Raw genomic sequence first — 9,605 nt, 5'->3', positions numbered from 1 at the left:
TAAAATAAAATAAAATAAAATAAAATAAAATAAAATAAAATAAAATAAAATAAAAATCAGGCTGAGCACAGTGGTTCATACCTGTAATCCTAGCACTCTGGGAGGTGGAGGCAGGCAGATTACTTAAGCCAGTGAGATCAGCTGGGGTATCATGGCAAAATCCCATCTCTACATAAAAATAAAAATAAAAAATAAAAAATAAAAATTAGCCAAGCATGATGGCTCCTGCCTGTGGTTCTAGTTCTTGGGAGAATGAGGTGGTAGGATCACTTGAGCCTGAGATGTCGAGGCTGCAGTGAGCCATGATCACGCCACTGCACTCTAGCCTGGGTAACAAAGACACTGTCTCAAGGAAAAAGAAAGAAAGAAAAACTATTCCAGTGATATTCCTGGTACCGGACTCTGATCCTGGATTAGGATTATGAAGTAGGATTGGAGGGTTATCTCTTAATTTCCTTTAAAACAATGAGATATTATGAACACCTTTTTACTGAGTTTTCTCTACCATCCTTGTTTCACGTATCTACATCAGGAAATCACTTTGGTTTAACAAAATTACCTCATTTACAACTTCCTAATGTTTGCAGCTCTTATCCCCGTACAACCCCAATCAAAAATGATTTTTATTTTTCACAAGTGATTTAGAGAATTCCTGGGATGGCTTAGAGACAGTTGTTCTAAAGAAAAAATAATTTTATTGTTTTATAATTTGTGTCTTAGTAAAATACGGGCTATTTGTTTTAAATCCATTTCCATATCTGGTTTTTCAAATTAGCTTTCTTCTTTCTTTTAGTTTTCAGGTCTACAGAGATATGATTTTGAATTGGTCACAATAGGTTTTTTTATTTATTTTTTAATTTATTTTTGAAACAGTCTCTGTAAATTCTGTTCTGTGAACACTTGTGTTTTTAACATCCAAAGATTCAAATCTGTTCACTGCATAAAGTTCTGACCCTGAAGCTGTTGGACTGTGCCTTGGAACTGTCTCAGTGCCAATCTGCATCCCTGCACTGAAGCTGTTGGTTTCTAAAGACTCCTTCAGACCAGTTTTAACCTACAGAATGTTAACATCACATAATATGCATTGCAGCATGTAGACTCTTGCTCTATCCTTTTTCTAAATAGCTCTTTTTGTGTACTTGTTATTCACATCACTTGGATAATGCGCATACACAATTTGATATCGAGAATTCATTTTAGGGTGTTGTGCCAGCTATTCTCTTTTAGGCTGTGCTGGCATCCTTGCTGAATTTTAGAGATGCTTAAGAAAAGCAAAGAGGGGAGAACTTGCAGTTTGCTTTTGTGAATTTAGGTAGAAGAGAACATTTACCATTGTCAGAAAGACAATTCTTTAACAGATGGTTTTGTGTTTCATTTTAGAATCACAGGAAGCTGATGAGGAAAGCTGGTAGCAGAAGTGGTTGAAAAATGTTCATCTGAGACTTGGTCTAAACTGTCAGAAAAGGAGGTGTCACAGCAGGCCATTGACTCTCTCTCTCAGTTAAGGATTTCAAAGAAGAACGTGAACATGATTTTAGCAAAATTTCCATCGTGAGGTCATTTTCAATAGAAACAAAGGATTCCACGGGTATGTTGGCAGCCATCAGAACAAAATCAGCTCATGGCTGTGTAACTGCAGTCTCAGGCTAGGCCTGCCATCCAGCCCACCAGACGCCCTCCAGGACAAGGCAATGACAGAAGGTGGCATGGGATTCACCCTAGAGACTTCCACAGAAGCTGATCTAAAAGTTAGAAACTCCTGTCTAGAGCCTGTGCCCAGCAGAAGAAGCAAGCTGAGAAAGCCCAAGCCTGTCCCTCTGAGGAAGAAAGCAATTGAAGGAGAGTTCTCAGATGCTGGCGCTGCTGTGGAAAGCACACTTCTCCCTAAGGCATCCTACCACTTGAGTTCCAAAGAACTAGATGAGAATACAAGTCCTTCTTTGCTAGGAGGTGCCAGGTTCCAGAAGTCTCCTCCTGACCTTAAAGAAACTCCCGGTACTCTGTAAGCCCTTCCAAGGAAACTTGGCAGGAAACCGAGTAGCAAACTGACACACAAGATACAAAAAGATGGCATCAGTAAGTAACCAGGTGTAGAACAGCCTACAGACCCAGTGGCACAAGATGGGCCTCTCTCCCAAGTGTCTTCCAAACTAGATCCTAGTCAGTGGGATAACCCCAGCTTCAGCCCCTTTGGGAGCCACTCCATTCTGCAGAACTCCCCAACCCTCTCTTCTGAGGGCTTCTACCACTTTGACCCAAATAACTTTGATGAATACAGGGATCCCCTTAAACCAACTGTGACCTTAACAAGCAGTGACTTTTGTTCTCCCACTGGAAATCGTGGTAAAGAAATATTAGAATCACCCAAGAAGGCAAAGTCACATTGGATAATGAGTGACAGTGGGTGCTGGGGGTCATGCTCTGTGTCTTCTCTGTGAGTTTGTCAGATGGCTACTTTTGGCTTTGGTGAACTGAATTTACCTTTGAAGTCCACCGAGGTTGATACAAAGCTTACAACATTATCCTATAGTCTTCCCTATTTGGCCTAACTCCTGTGTAGAATCAGAAATACCAGAGGTTTCCTTTTCAGATTTTGTCTTATTTCTGAATCCTCAGTTTAATCAGGTAAGCTCTTTTCCCTGGCCCTGGAGACTTTTTTATGCTTAAAAAAATAAAGAACGGCATAAGATAGGCAGGTAGAGATTTGATGGCTTTCAGAAATCCTGGCGAGGCTGTCAGGAGTCACATTATAGACAGAATTCAAATGTCAGTGCTGGCCACCATCTTCAGATTCTTTATGGATAAAACAGAAATTCCAGTCTTATAAATTACCTGTGTAGTATCAATAACGTGTGGGAAATGGTCCAAAAGGGTCTTGTAGAAAGTCTTTTTACATAAACAGAAAACTGTGTTTTTGTTGGAAACAAACCCACCACTAAAAGTTGGTGAGCATTCTTGTTTCCATGTGTAGTTTCTGGCTCATCAGCAAGGAGGTAAATTTCCAATCAGAATCAGTAATATTTTAAATGATCAGTTAAAACTGAGTAAATTATTTGGTTTAATCAGTCCCCCCATCTCTCCTGGGAAATCATCTGACTTTTGCAAGGTGTTTGGAGTTTTCAGCGTAATCACTTAAGGTCACGTTCTATATCAAGTTGCAGCTTAACTTTGCTGCAGGATTACTTTATCACAAAACTTTAGTTAAGTACAGTATAATACAGTCATACATCACTTAGTCAGAGGGTAGTTCTGAGAAATGCATCTTTAGGTGATTTTTTTGTGTGAACATCATAAAGTCCACTTACACAAACTTAGGCGGTATAGACTATTACACACCTGGGCTAAATGGTACAACCTATTGCTCCTAGGCTACAAACCTGTACATCACATTATTGTACTGAATACTATAGGTGTTAGGTGTGATGTTGCATGCTTGTAATCTCAACATTTTTGGAGGCTAAGGTAGGAGGATCCCTTGAGGCCAGGAGTTCAAGACCAGCCTGGTCAACATAGTGAGACTCCCTACCCCCACCAAAACACACCTCCCATCTCTTAAGTTTTTTAAAAAAATTAGCTGGGAGTGGTGGTGCATGCCTGTAGTCCCAACTACTCAAGAGGTTGAGGCAGGAGGATTGCTTGAGTCTAGGATGCTGAGTCTGCAGTGACCCATGATTTTGCCATTGTACTCCAACCTGGCTGGCAGAACAAAATCCTGTCTAAAAACAAACAAAACAAACAAGAAAACAAACTACTGTGGGCAATTGTAACACAAGGGTAAGTATTTGTGTATCTAAACATGTCTAAGCATAGAAAAGGTACAGTAAAAATGTGGTATAAAAGATAAAAAATAATACACCTGTAGAGGGCACTTACCATGAATGGAACTTGCAGGACTGGAAGTTGCTCTGAGTGAGTCAATGAGTGAGTGGTGAGTGAATGTGAAGGCCTAGGACATTACAGTACACTACTGTAGCTTGTATAAACACTGTACCCTTCAGGTACACTAAATTTATTTTTAAAAATTTTCCTTCTATAGTAAATTAAATTTAATTTACTGTATACTTTATCACCTTTTGAACTTTTAAAGAAGCTTTGACTCTTTTGTAATAGTAATTAGCTTAAAAAACAAACATATGGAACAGCTAGACAAAAATATTTTCTTTCTTTATATCCCTAGTTCATAAGTTTTCTTTGTTTAAAATTACTTATTTCCTTTTTAAACTTTTTTGTTAAAAACTAAGGCACAGACATACAAGTTGCCTAGGCTTACACATGGTCAAGATCATCAGGACATCACTAGGCAATAGGTTTTCATCTCTATTATAACCCCATGGGACCACCACACGGCCGAGAGTTCATTACATGGCACATAGTCGACTGTATATCCTTTTGTGGCCCTGTGACATTTTACTAAAAAGTTTCAGTAAAATGTAGATATAAAGAAGAACCAATGAGTTGCAGGATGAAATATGGAAAAGGAGTACAAGAAACACTGTGTTTGTAATTGTCACTATAGATCAGCTGGGGAAATGCTTCTCAGTGTTGCTATGACTTAAAGAAAAACTCCAGATGGCATGGCGACTTACAGCAGAAGGGAAGACACCCAGAGGTTTAAAGAGCAGAAGGATGGACTAAAGTACCAAGAAAATAGAGTGATGTAAGAGTCAGTTCTTCAGCAGCCCCAGAATGTCTAAGGGGACTGAAATGTCATTAGTAACTCTGAAACTGTTCTTTGATTGTATATCAGCAGTTAAATGGTTGTTGAGAAATATTATTGACTGGGTGCCCTCTTTTGTGGCTTTTAAGGTTATTTAGTTCTCTCTAGACAGCACTTGGGGTATGTACTAGGCACATCACTGCCTTGTTACTTCCACCTCTAAATGTGAAATGCTTCAGGAAGTTGATAAGGAGTCATTTGTGAGACTTTCAGTTGCATGCAAGCAGTGCATTCATGTCAAATAAGATGAAATCTGGACCAAAAAGAGGGTAATTCATTCAACACTTTATAATCAGTGCAAGAAGCACCATCTTTCGAGTCCTACCACCCTCACCTGGTAGGTAATCTTTTTTCCCTATTCTATTTTTGTCAAATGAACTTTTCAATCTAATACAGTTAATAGGTTTTTTAAAGGTCCTTATGCAACCAAAAACCTTGTTTTCTTGTTCTTTATACAAGAAAGCAGTGCTAGACCTCTTGGAAGTTTACTTTTCATCTATAAATTTGAATTTGCGGCATTTCTGAGTGTTTCTACCAGTCTGTCTTATAGTTGAAGTCTGTTAACCATTCACTCACTAGTGATAACATTCATGAATATGACATTTTTAATGAGTATCTCACCTCATAGAAAGAATTGTGCAGCTTTTACGTCTGCCAGACTATAGTTGAATATTCCAGTCTTTACATAATTTTTTTCTCCGTCTGTCTGTGTCTTTCCTGTCTCTTAATTTTGTTGGTGCATCAGGATTACTGAATAAGTAAAATTTCTCTGTTTTCTATTGTAAGTACTCCTGCTGTTTCTGTTTGTCCCTGGGACCATTGGCAGTTTTCTCTCCCATATTCCCTGAGCCATCTCTCCATAGCATGTTTGCTTCTAATTCTGAGTTTGATCTTTTGATGATTTTTTGTATTTCATTGGCCACTTCATGAGTCAACTAAGCTTTGCAGGTGTCCGCATCTAAGGGAGTGGGGCTCAGTCTTTACACTTTAGGTGTGACAGCTTGCACTCCCTAGCTTGGCAAGTGTCACGTGGTGCTTTGACAATACCAGGAGCTGGCTTGGCCCCAAGATCATCACAGCAGTTTGAGGGACTGTTCTGCTGTTTAACATTGGAAATCATTGGCTTTTTTGGTAGGATAAAGCTACTGGCTTGGAACAGTTAATTTTACTGAGTCAGCTCAACTTGAGTTTGGTGGCAGAGGGTGGCACTCAGTAAGAAGACTAGGGAAAGAAGAACATGAAGTAGTGATTACACACATTCTGGTAACTTACGTGTTTGTCTTTCTATTTTTTCTTACAAAAGAAAGAAGTTGCTTTTTTTTTTTCTTTTTTTGGTCACAGTGGTGTTTTCACTGAAAATTCTAAGTTTATTAAAACAGAATAGAATCCAAATTAGTCCTTTGATCATAATTTGTGTGCTAGTCCACAAATAACAGGTGGTTCAAGCTTTCCCCAGCTTCAGGCTTTGTGCAGTATGTGGCATTAATCTTCCATCTTACTACTTAATAGGAATGGTAACCGTTTACTCACATATTTTTATTTTTACACTTTTTATCAACCACAATTCTTGTCTGTGAGCACACAGGTCTAACTGGAACTGTTTTATGAGACTTCTGTGGCTTTTGTTGCAAAAAAAGAATTTTTAAAGAATCTGATCCAGCATGATGATTTTTCTAATGAATGTCAAAGCCAAGCAAGGGAGGCTCAGAGAAGCTGAATTTCTCCAGCTACTATGGCCCTACTGTCTGAAAAGCTTTTGGTGGTGTGTAATTAAAAACCATAGACATCAGAGTGGTAGTGTTTGAAAACTCACAGAAGCAAGCAAGGGGGTCTTTTCAAAGAATGAGCCCCAGTATAGGTCTTTGTTTATCCCTTCTCTCCGGTGAAAACTCAGGGCATAAAAGGTGACCCTGCCTCTCTCATGGGTAGATGTATAGTGTGTGTGGTGCTGTACACTTTGGCTTCTATCTGCATACACTGCTCTCTGTCCCATTTCATACCTTGACAGTTGTCAGTGTGGTTCCACAATAGCTTTTTTATGTTTATTCTCTTGCCAAGAGTGGCTGTAAGGTGAAGAAGCATGAAACTCAGTCTCTCATTCTGGATGCATGTTCTCAGGTGAGTCTGTGCTCATCCCCAGAACGTCTCTTAGACCAGGGGTCTCCCAGTGGGTGTGGATCATAAGGATTTTCTAATGAGTGCCTGAGAAACCAATTTCCAGGTCCTCACTGTCCCTGAACAGAAGGCACCCAAAGACACGGGAACCCTTTCACAATGACTCTCTCTCTCTCACCTTTTTTTTTGGAGGGGGGGTAAAATTCTCACTAAAAGCTACAAAGATGTATTACCACAGAGTGTAAAAGTCTCCAGGGCACCAAAGGGAAGATCTGAAATATTGGTATAGGTTCTTAGAAGATAATTGACTCTAATAAGTGAATGATGTTTTTCTTAAGTCAGATGGTTTCCCAATTCTTTGGTTTCAACAAAATAAGAAGACCTGAGTTGTCAGCTGATAGATCTAAAAATAACGTTTGATGATAGAATTTTTTGGCACATAACTTGGAAAGGGGTTCAAATAACTGTAAGGCACTTCTGTTACAAAACTACCTTCTGTTTCATCTATTGTTTATACTTAGAAACCAGGAATAAAATTGATGTTGACCTTTGTTACATTCTAGCAATAAACAATATGCATCCACGACCATATGAACTAATTGCAAAACACACATAAACCAAAACCCAGGTCCATCCGATTGCAATGAGATCCTTTTGTTCTTTTTAAAACTTTATGTCAATATGCTTATGATTGTAGAAATACATTCATATTGGCTAATAGAATTCAATTTTAACACAACTTATTCTATACAATTTGGTATATGGTGTAAGATGTAAAAAAAGGGGTGCGGTGGGGAGAAATTTGCAATCTGAGTTATTTTTCATCTGTTACAAATGTGTAAAAGATTCTCCCTCAGATTTTGCTAAAGTAGGCAGCAAGAACTATGAGAAATTTATCTTTTGTTTTCTTTAAAGATAAAACCAAACCCATATATTTATTGTACTGTAAAATGTTTAAGAATTAGTGCAATAGAACATTTTGTGAATGATATAAAAATTTACTTTTGTGTCTGATAATACTTACCAAAACTTTCAATATTTTGAAAATAAATTATGTATTAGTAAATGTAACAATAACTCTCCAGCAGAAAAAAAAAAATTTTAAACCTCAACACTTATAGTGAAAGAAACAAATGTAACAGAGACATTGGATAGAAGCCTTTAAAAGACTTTCAGTCAGGGTCAGGAGCAAGATGGCCGAATAAAAACAGCTCCAGCCTCCAGATTCCAGCACAAGAGACAGAGAAGACAGGAGATTTCTGCATTTTCAACTGAGGTACTGGGTTCATCTCACTGGGGAGTGCCAGACAGTGGGTGCTGGTCAGCTGGTGCAGCCTGACTAGCGAGAGCTGAAGCAGGGCGAGGCATCGCCTCACCTGGGAAGCAAGGGGAAAGGGAATCCCTTTTCCTAGCCAAGGGACACTGAGACACACAACACCTGGAAAATCAGGTAACTCCCACCCTAATAATGCACCTTACCAAGGGTCTTAGCAAACAGTACACCAGGAGATTATATCCCATACCTGGTCCGGAGGGTCCCACGCCCACAGAGCCTCCCTCATTGCTAGCACAGCAGTCTAAGATCTAACTGCAAGGTGGCAGAGAGGCTGGGGGAGGGGAGCCCACCATTGCTGAAGCTTAAGTAGGTAAACAAAGCCTCCGGGAAGCTCCAACTGATTGGAGCACACCACAGCTCAAGGAGGCCTGCCTGTCTCTGTAGACTCCACCTCTGGGGGGAGTCTATCAGCTGTCTGACAGCTTTGAAGAGAGCAGTGGATCTCCCAGCACTGCAGTTGAGATCTGAGAACAGACAGACTGCCTGCTCAAGTGGGTCCCTGACCCCTGAGTAGCCTAACTGGGAGACATACCCCACTAGGTGCAGACCGACACCTCACACCTCACACGGTGGGGTATACCACTGAGACGAAGCTTCCAGAGCAAGAATCAGACAGCAGCACTCGCTGTTCAGCAATATTCTATCTTCTGCAGCCTCTGCTGCTGACACCCAGGCAAACAGGGTCTGGGTGGACCTCAAGCAATCTCCAACAGATGTACAACTGAGGGTCCTGACTGTTAGAAGGAAAACTAACAAACAGAAAGGACACCCACACCAAAACCCCATCAGTATGTCACCATCATCAAAGACCAAAGGCAGATAAAACCACAAAGATGGGGAAAAAGCAGGGCAGAAGAGCTGGAAATTCAAAAAATCACAGCGCATCTCCCCCTCCAAAGGAATTCAGCTCATCACCAGCAACGGATCAAAGCTGGACGGAGAATGACATTGATGAGTTGAGAGGAGAAGGCTTCAGTCAATCAAACTTCTCAGAGCTAAAGGAGAAACTACATATCCAGTGTAAAGAAACTAAAAATCTTGAAAAAAAGATGGAAGAATGGATAACTAGAATAATCAATGCAGAGAAGGCCATAAATGAACTAACAGAGATAAAAACCATGATAGGAGAAACACGTGACAAATGCACAAGCTTCAGTAACTGACTCGATCAACTAGAAGAAAGAGTATCAATGATTGAAGATCAAATGAATGAAATGAAGCGAGAAGAGAAGTCTAGAGAAAAAGAGGAAAAAGAAATGAACAAAGCCTTCAAGAAATATGGGATTATGTGAAAAGACCAAATCTACGTCTGATTGGGGTGCCTGAAAGTGACAGGGAAAATGGAACCAAATCAGAAAACACTCTGCAGGATATCATCCAGGAGAACTTCCCCAACCTAGTAAGGTAGGCCCACATTCAAATTCAGGAAACAAAGAA

At 39.8% G+C, this 9,605-nt stretch overlaps 1 pseudogene; it reads left to right on the top strand.

The window, feature by feature from the left end:
* Positions 1 to 1,380: 1,380 nt before the first annotated feature.
* On the top strand, positions 1,381 to 2,006 carry LOC105537078 (annotated as a pseudogene).
* The last annotated feature ends 7,599 nt before the right edge of the window (positions 2,007 to 9,605 follow it).

The sequence above is a fragment of the Mandrillus leucophaeus genome, unplaced genomic scaffold, assembly GCF_000951045.1.
Source record: "Mandrillus leucophaeus isolate KB7577 unplaced genomic scaffold, Mleu.le_1.0 Scaffold1684, whole genome shotgun sequence".
NCBI classification, from domain to species: Eukaryota; Metazoa; Chordata; class Mammalia; order Primates; family Cercopithecidae; genus Mandrillus; species Mandrillus leucophaeus.
The sequence above is the reverse complement of the archived record's forward strand: the minus strand, read 5'-3'. Positions and strand labels throughout refer to the sequence as shown.